Source organism: Onychostruthus taczanowskii, unplaced genomic scaffold, assembly GCF_017590055.1.
Source record: "Onychostruthus taczanowskii isolate IOZ18803 unplaced genomic scaffold, ASM1759005v1 scaffold81, whole genome shotgun sequence".
Taxonomy (NCBI): Eukaryota; Metazoa; Chordata; class Aves; order Passeriformes; family Passeridae; genus Onychostruthus; species Onychostruthus taczanowskii.
The window spans coordinates 2,779,063-2,788,198 of NW_024506002.1; positions in this window are offsets into that span (position 1 = coordinate 2,779,063).

A 9,136-nucleotide genomic window follows, 5' to 3' on the forward strand; every position below is an offset into this window, starting at 1 on the left:
TTGGAGCTAGGGATAACAGGGATCTCAACCATTTGCCCTTTCTTACGTTTCTTGCTCTTGAAGTTGCATTTTTTCTCGCCTCCCATGCCAGTGTCATTTCACCTGGCTTTGTAAAGCAGCACACCTGCAAATGGTCATGGAATTATGGAATGATTTGGGTTGGAAGGGACCTGAAAGGTCTTGTTCCAGCCTCCCTGCCATGGGCAGGGACACCTTCCACTAGGCCAGGTTGCTCCAAGCCCTGTCTTTGGACACTTCCATGGATGGGGCATCATCACCAATTAAAAAATTAACAAATAACACCCAGGGTTAAGAATTTAATAGAGCTGGGAGGTGTTTGTACTCAGGTCAGAGATTACCTAAATTGCTTCAGAAACAAGAAATTAACTGAATTATCAGTGCAGGTTATTTGGATAACTGCATTTGTACATGGCTCACTTGCTGGTAAATCTGTAAATACTCCTGTGTTTGTAGCTGTGTCCCCTCAGAGGAAGCATGGGCAGGTTCAGAGCCAGGAGGGAGCTCAGCTCCACTCCCTGCTCTGCCTCTGCCTCCCCCGTGACCTTGGGCAAGTCACTCCGCCTCTGGAATGCCTCAGTTTCCCCATCTGTAAAATAGGGATAATAATACTCACCTACCTCGCAGGGGGGTTAGTTCATTATTGACAAGCACTTTCCAGTTTCAAGGCGCTATATACAGTACGTGGTTCATATTGGTAGCAGTAGTCTGTAGTTTTATTTTCTTACAACTAATTCAGGTTAGGATTTAACTGTTATGCCTGTTATGATAATTTTCCATGTAGGAAACTCGCATGGTTTCCCCATGAAGGGAATTTAGGGGACTTCTGCAGTAGACTGAGAGCAGGAGCAGCATACCCTGGAAGCCTAAATTCTGATACCTTTGCTTTTGTGATTTATGCCTCACCCCAAATGTCACCTTCCTGTATTTGTGTTCCACCCCTTTCCCCACAGCCCATGTAACATGATTTTTAGCAGAAACAGCCACTGTAAATATTAAGAGTATTTAAATAAATATATTAATGTATGCATAGAAACCCTTACCTTTGAAAGAGGTTAAAATTGGTTGGTACCACAGGATTCCAAGCATGGGATGGGGGCTCCACAGGCAGCTCAGCACTGGAGCACACCAGGGTAGGGCTATAGGGAAATTTCACATTATCACCTCAGTGATCATCACTTCTCACCCCATCACTGGCAAGGACAGCTCACCTGGCTGTCACAGGAGGGCAAAGGGAGCCTGTGGCAGGGTGGCCCTGCTGCCTGTTCTGCCCCAGGAGAGGGGACAGCAGCTCTGGGCACCCACCCAGGCAGCAGAGAGTGGCCAACCCTGTGGCTGCTGGAAGAGCTTGGACAGCTGGACACTATGCCCTGCACCCCTGGGAGGGGCTCCTCACCCAGATTTCTCTGTACAATGTGTTTTCTTTAGTGTTCACCCTGGATAAAGGTCTTTGGTTTGAGCAAGAGGAGCTCCAAGAGGGGACTGGCAGGGCAGGGGCACTCTGAGCTCCCTGCCAGGGACAGGAGCACGTGCAGCTCCCTGCACTGGACCTGGATGTTGTTGGCAGGGATATCTGGGCAGTGAGCAGCAGTGTAAGCAAGCATCTGAATCACATCTGGGGTCTCCAGCAGCTGGAAACCACCCAAGCACTCACTGCCCTCACACCATGATGTGTTTGTCCCACTTCCCTTCGCTTTGGTGTTGTTCCTTTCCCTTCCAAAGGATCAAAGCCCCAAAGAAAAGCATATTTCAGTTAACCAGGAGGGGTTCAGTGCTGGTTGAACTCCTGGCTGAGCTCTCCTTTAACCAGTCAGCTCCTCCTGCAGTGTCCAGCCCTGTCCCACAGGCAGACAAAGCTCTGTGCAGCCTCTGAGGCTGATTCCCAAAGGATCAGGAGCCCCTCCCACCTCTGCTGCAATTCCACACACAGAATGGCAAAAATCCATCAAAATATCCCAGCCACCAGGGCTGCCTGCATTTAATGAGAGTTGGTTTTTAACTGAGACCTCCAGAGCTGGTCACACCTTCCCAGGTGTGCTGGAAGCATCAGGCACTCTAATTAATGTCATGGTGAAATTAATTGGAATCGGTGAGACTGTGGTGGATAATGAATCCACTCTCTGGAGAAGCATCTAAAATAAACTGTCCCCCAACAGAATCAGCAGTTTTCAGTGAATGTGTGACTTGAAACATCTATAAAGTCACTTCCTCACTGGAATTTTGGAGGAGATAGAGAATACTCTGGGCTAGTCACATCAGCTTATTCCCTAAACATTTATAATTTGATTAAATTTCATTTTCACACTTCTTTCCCCATTTCAGGCCCTTTTTACAAAAGAGTAATTTCTGTACTACTCACTAACTGCCTCCACCCACACCAACAACTGCTCTGGAGGCAATTCATGACCAAGAACCATTGTTCTAAAAAGAAAACATGTTTCATCCAAAGAACTACACTTAAAAAGCAAAAGTGTTTGATCCTCATCTTCCAAACCTTTGATAGCATTTTGTGCTTCAGGGAAAGACTTTGACCTCCTCTGTTTTTTTTTTTTACGGTGTGCAAAGCAAAACGAACCCCCCAGGCAGAACAGCAATAGAGCTCAAACCACCCACAATGTGCCATCAGTTCATTCCTCCCAGTTCATTCCAGAATCCTGCTTTGGGTCGGAAGAGAGCCCTGGAGATCCAGTCCCCCCCTCTGCCAAGGGGGAGCTCCTGACAGCCCCTCCTCCATCAGTCCCACCCCTGGGACCCCAGTGCAGCCTGTCCCCATCCCCGCTCAGCACAGCCTGTTTTGGGGATCTTTTGGGGGATTTTTTTTCTTTTCCCCTCCCATTGGAAGCATTCCCACATCAGCAGCACCCCTGAGGCAGCAGAGCTGCTGTGCCCAGGGCTCAGAGGTGCCCCGTGAGGAGCTGACAGAACACTGTGATACCTTTAGCCAGCAGAGTGAGAGGCCTTTGACTATAAATAGTTGTTTTTTCAGCAAGGGGGCACTTTTGGGTCTTAGCTATTTTTCTGGCTATTGTACAGTTATTTAAAAACTACTGAAGGTGTTTATAAGGCAGATCTGGGAGCTACAGGGCTAAGGATTTTGAGAAGCAAAAGACAGTAGCAGATGCTTGAGTATTCTATTTTCTATATGGGAGCCCTGGAGACCTGGGCTGACTGAAGTTTTTTTAGCAATCAACTTTTATTGTCAAATTAAATCTTCATTAATTAAAAAAGCAACCACAGAAACAGCCTTCACACCCAAGCATATTTTAAAATGCCATTTTATTTCATGGAATAAAAAAAAAGTGAGGCTTTTTTTCTCATCCTCCCACCCCCTTCTTCTTTATTTTAGTTTTGCTCAAAAACTCAAAGGCCTTTTCAAGGCAAAAGAAGCTTTTACTTGTAAGAATTTTGTGTATGCAAAGACGGAATGGGGACCTCAGAATCTGCCAGTTGAGTGGTTATAGCCACCCCTGGAGACAAGGGCAAGAGCAAAAAGCAAAAACAGATGCTTAGTTTTATGTACTTTTCTACTTGCATCTCTTCCACCTGTAGTGCAGATTCCATGTCAGACCCTCGTATAACCTGTACAAAATGAAACAATGTACATAACAAATAAAATTATTTATTTTATGTGTATTTTTAGCTTAACTGTAAACTGAAAAAAAAACCAAATAAAAAGCATTTAATTTTTTTCCCAAAAATGTAAGCCTATTGAAAAATCGAGGTGTTTCTACCTTTTCAGATGTAACATTTCCAGCTGCCTATTGATAATAAACATTTATGAACAGCAACAGGTCTGACATTTTAGAGTTTTTAAAAAACAAGTTCAGCACAGACTTCTCAAGGGCTGTCAGAGGTCAGAAGAGCACTTCAGGGCTCTGATTGTATGGAGACTTTATTGGTATTTCAATAAAAAAATACATCTCACAGTCCTGCTTGCCTCCAGTGAAGCTGATCACCCAAATTTGAGCAAGAGCTGAACAACACCTGGCTGGGAAAAAAACCCAAACCAAACAACAAAACAGCCCCAAAATAGTCATTATATCTTGGCTACAACAGAAAATAGCAACAGACTAGAAGTGTTGGTAAATAAAATTCACCACATGAATGCAATTACTCCTGCACAGAAAAGTCTAAGTAAGTGTAATTTGTAATTCATTTTAATTTACTTCCCAAAGATATCCTCAGACCAGCACAACTGCATTGGCCACACAATTAGCAATATAGCTAATAGTGTAAGGGAGTCATTAAGCAACAACCTACAACTGTATTAACATAATTTGCTTCTGGAAAGCTGTCCTCCAGCAAATCTCATTAAAGTCCTAGAGATACATTTCAGGAGGTTTCCATCTCTGACCAGAGGCTTTTGGTCAAGCTTCCAGGAAAACAAGAGTTTCCACAAGTTGAACCACAGCAATTCCCTTTCCTTGGAATGCAGAAGATTCCTGCACAAGGGAGGCAATGGGGACACACAAATTTACACTGACCATGGCAAAAACTGTACAAAATCCAGGACCACAGGGTCGCAGAAATTTAAATATTCGCATAAAAACAAAAGGCTACACCTTTTTTTTTTTTTGTAATAGACAAGGAGGTTTTGCAGTTGGACATGCACATTTCCACTCACATTAGAAAGGTAAAAGTTGAAAGTTAAGGCACTGTGAATCTCCTGTTGTGTCCTTGTTCCAGAAAGAGGGACTGAACTTCACCTGGCAGGGATTTCCACCCCTCCTTGTCCCTGCAAAGCCAGGGAGTGGCTCAGCACACTCCTCTTACTTGCACTTCCTGAAAAGTTATACAAATCACACATTCACATAATCAAAATGCATCAAAATAAACATCTTTTGCTTTCAACTATGACATATTTTAAAAGTACTGGTTTAAACAGAGTTAGAAACCAGATGTCTGCAGTTGATTGGAAAACGAAAACAGGGAGGGTAGGGAATAGAAAAAATACATAAAGGAGATTATAGAGGGAGTTGGATGGTCCATCAATTTTATCATTAGGGAATATTGCACTTTCTCTTAAAAGTCCATTTTCCCTAACCCAACAAAGTTAAGCCCTCATCAGAGCTGTGAGCACAGACTGACCCTTACCTTGGGTCACAGGCACCCCAGAGCTTGTGGCAAAATGCTCAGCTGCTCCAGGGAAGGCAAGATTTAGCATCTGGAATAAAAATGTTGCCATAAACAGAGCCTAAGAGATAAAAACACCCTGTAGGGCTCAGGCACTTGGGGCTGCAGATCACCCCACTGGAGGAGGGCTGGGCTGCAGGCAGTGCCTGGAAGGTGCTCTGAGCCTGTGGCTGTTTCCTATGTGCTGCAGCCCAGCTGACTGTGAAATCTGGTAAGCTGCAGTGGCCAGGAGCTTCTAGATACAGGCCTGCCCTGCAAAATTTAATTTCTGATCTTATTTCAAAGCTATAAAGTCCTGGTTCAATGGTTTTGTCTTCCTCCCTTATGAAAAAAGCAGTTACTTGGAATTCTGGGTCTGGATTTATATGTTGAGTATCTTCCATACATAATGCAGCTTTTGATGGTGTCATTTTATAAAATAAAAGCTATCCCAGCAGCACTGCTGAGAGAAATGGAACCTAAGAGTGAAATAAAAAAAACAACAACAACTGAGCTAGAGAAGCAAACTTTCTGTAGGGATTGGTTTGGTTATGTGAGCCAGGGGAAAAGAGGAGCATTAGCAGGGGACAGCCCAGTGGCCAGGGCTGCTGGAGGCAGAAGCAGCACGGGCTCTCTGTGCAGGATTTATCATTTCTTCAATCACAGATGGAATTGCAGCCCCATCAGAGAGATGCCACCAACAGTGGCTGGCAGTGCAGGAATGGTGCTGACCTGGGATGGCCCTGGGGGTGACACAGGTGACACCTCTGCAAACACCAGGGGGGCTGACTGTGCAGTGAGGGGTGCTGAGATAACAGAGATGAGATAACAGAGATGAGATAACAGAGACCACAGCCACTCTGGAGCCTGCTCCTCCCAGACCCAAACACTGAATCACAAGAGAAGCCACCCCCCAAAGCACCAGAGCAGGGCTGGTCACTGCTTTGTCCATCCTACAGGCTCAGAAGAATCACAGAACCCTTCAGGACGGAAGAGATCTCCAAGACTGAGCCCAGCCTGTGGGTGATCCCCACTTTGTCACCCAGCCCAGAGCACTGAGTGCCACATCCAGGTGTTCCCTGGACACCTCCCTGGGCAGTGCCTTCCAGCATTCACCAATGAACATTTCCCATGAGAAATTCTCCCTGGTGTGCAGCCTGAGCCTGCCCTGGCACAGCTGGAGCCCTGTCCTCGGTCAGCAGGGAGAAGCTTTGCTCTGGGGCTCACACGGAGGGACAGCATCCATGGTGCTGCCACTTCACAAAGCCTGCACAGCCTTCAGGTGTTAATTTAATTTGAGCCTCTGCCTTTTATCTGTAAAAACCCAGGGAAGGAAAAGAGGTGGCAAGCATGCCTAGTGAAAATTTGGCTGAATTCTTCTGTTCTCCCTTTTCAAGGCTGAAAAGCCTTGAAAATCCACAAAAAATAAACAAAACAGAAACAACAACAATTAAAAAAAAAAAACCCAAAAAATTCTATATTCCAGGATCAAATCTTTGCTTTAAAAATTTACTCTTAGGCAACATGATTCAAGAAGTCCAATAACAACCAAAAAATTTAAAAACATTGATCTACAGAAAAAAATAATTCCAGGTAGAAATCAATACTCATGGATTTTTTCATTCTTCTAACTAAAGATAAAATATGATTATGGCTTCAAACTATATCCCAATATCCCCATTCACAGCAATTCTGCCAGGCATAAAAACCCCAGAGCATTGGTCTAGTACCAAGCTGTAACAGCAATCAAACTAAAATAATCACACTCAAACATGTGCCAAAGAGGTCTGGAAAAGCACCAGGCTAACACTGGGTTCCCCACCAAAGAAAAGACCCTGAGCCCACATCCTGGAACGTGCATAAACCCCAACAAAAAAAATCCCAAACCCCTCAAAGCAAGCCCCAGCCCTTGGTGTAATTTGGATGTGAATTATCCTACAGCCCCTGAAAAGGCTGATTAGCCCTGAGCCAGGGATGTTGTCTCTGTTAGTCCAGGGATGCTGCAGCCGGAGCTGGCAAACCCCAGCTGAGGGCAGGGCTGGAGCACAAAGCAGGTCAGCTGTGGTTTAGGCAGAGCTGTGTGTGGCTTTTTTGGCAGCTGTTTCAGAAAAGTGCTGCAGAGCTGTTGTACTGCAACACAATTCTGGGAAACAGAATTGAAATAAAAGACTCCAGCAATCACTTAAATTTCTGTGCCATTCTAGTTCCTTTGCTGTTAATAAAGAGGTGGCATTTCCTATCCATGGACAGCATTCATCAGCTCCAGGACACACACCTACCTGCTCCCCACAGCCCTGCTTACTTGTTCAAAAAGCCCATTTTGAGGCTTAAAAGCCTTGGGAAAAATACATAAAATGAGCCACAGAGGTACCTCTGTATATCAAATCCATAAATAAGTTAACTGGCCACATATGGCATGCTGTTATAGCAATTAAAGTCATTTTCATGTATATCAAAATGGCCAATAAGGCCAAAATAGCCATGGGTAATGGTGAATAATCCAGTCCCTAGATGGGTAAGCAAAACAAAAAATGCAGGAGAGAATTCTAGCAGAATTATCAGCCTTTCCAATTAAAAAAAAAAAAAAAAAAGTTGACTTCCAGGGACAGACTAATACCAGAAGACAAAACACCAACACTGTGCTGTGATAACCATGTTGTAGAAAACAGCAAGGCTGTCTCAGTGAGAGGAAGAAAGGAGGCAGAATTCACAGCTGAAGCCTGGAAGGGGAAATATTCCATTCCCTTCAGTGCTTGACAGAAACTGCTTGGGATATGACAGATGGAAACCCACTCCATGACTCCAGCATGGAGACTGTGCTTAGGTAAGTGCCACTTTAAATTCCTTAAAATAAATCACAGGCTTTACTAGTTCCTTTAAGAGGGTAGGCCAGTGAATGCTATTTCAGAGAAAAAGGAAAAAAACCCTCATGGTATTTTCTCCAAAAAACATCTGTGCAAGTCAAGTGCTCCTCCAGAGGCAGAAACAAAAGGCCACCCATTATTTCATAAACAATTTTGTATAAATGTTTTGTTTTAAAAACAGCACAGCAGCTCAAAATAAAATTAGCTATTCAGGGGTCATTTTCATCTCACTTTGACTTTTTACCTGGCTGCTTCATCTTGAAAAGCCATTATTAAATTGCCAAATTAAATGTACAGCAATTAGAAAATGCAGTAGACAAACTAAAAGCTGAGCTTGCAGCCCTGTCTCTACAGAATTACATTATCAACACCAACAGTGCTGCATGAATTTAAGACAAAAATGACACAAGTCACTTTTTCCTACTATGATTTTACTTCCAGGGTTACTAAAAAGGGAAACAAAAGGAAATACAATTTTTTCCCTCTCCCAGTTCTGCACTTAATACCCTTTTCACCACTCCCTGGTTACCCAGAAAGGAAAAGTTATGTTTAAAAAATCACCAAAAAGTAGAATGGGGCAATAGAGCTGATTTGAATTTTGTGTAGAATGCTGAGGGCCAAGCATGTTGTGCCTGAGTTTAGAGGGGAAAGGTGCAATTGCCAGGAATTATTCTGCTTCCACTTCTATGCTGAAAGCTTTTGCTGCTTTCTCACAGCAGCTCAGAGCAGCCTTGTCCCACACAAGTGCATTTCTTCAGTCCAGGCTGTGGGACAGCTAATTGTCAGGAACATTACCTGCCAGTGATAAATGACCACTCATTTTTCAGGTGTTCAATGCTTTTATTTTGTGCTGTCAGTGCAACTTAACCACCACGGCCACCACCGTATGTGCAACAGCTTCCACAAAACAAATCTTACAAATATACAACGGATCAAAATTATTCTTACACTTCCCACAGCCATGAAACCTATGCACCATGAAGTCAGACAGAAGAAATACAGCTATGACAAATATGTGACCACTAGAGGCAAAGCAGCTTTGTCTTAAGAAATCTGAGAAAGTCAACTTATTTTAAACATTATTGTCCCCCTCTAATGACCCTGTGCCCAGTGTCTACCCGAGCTGTGATGGCAGTGGTTCA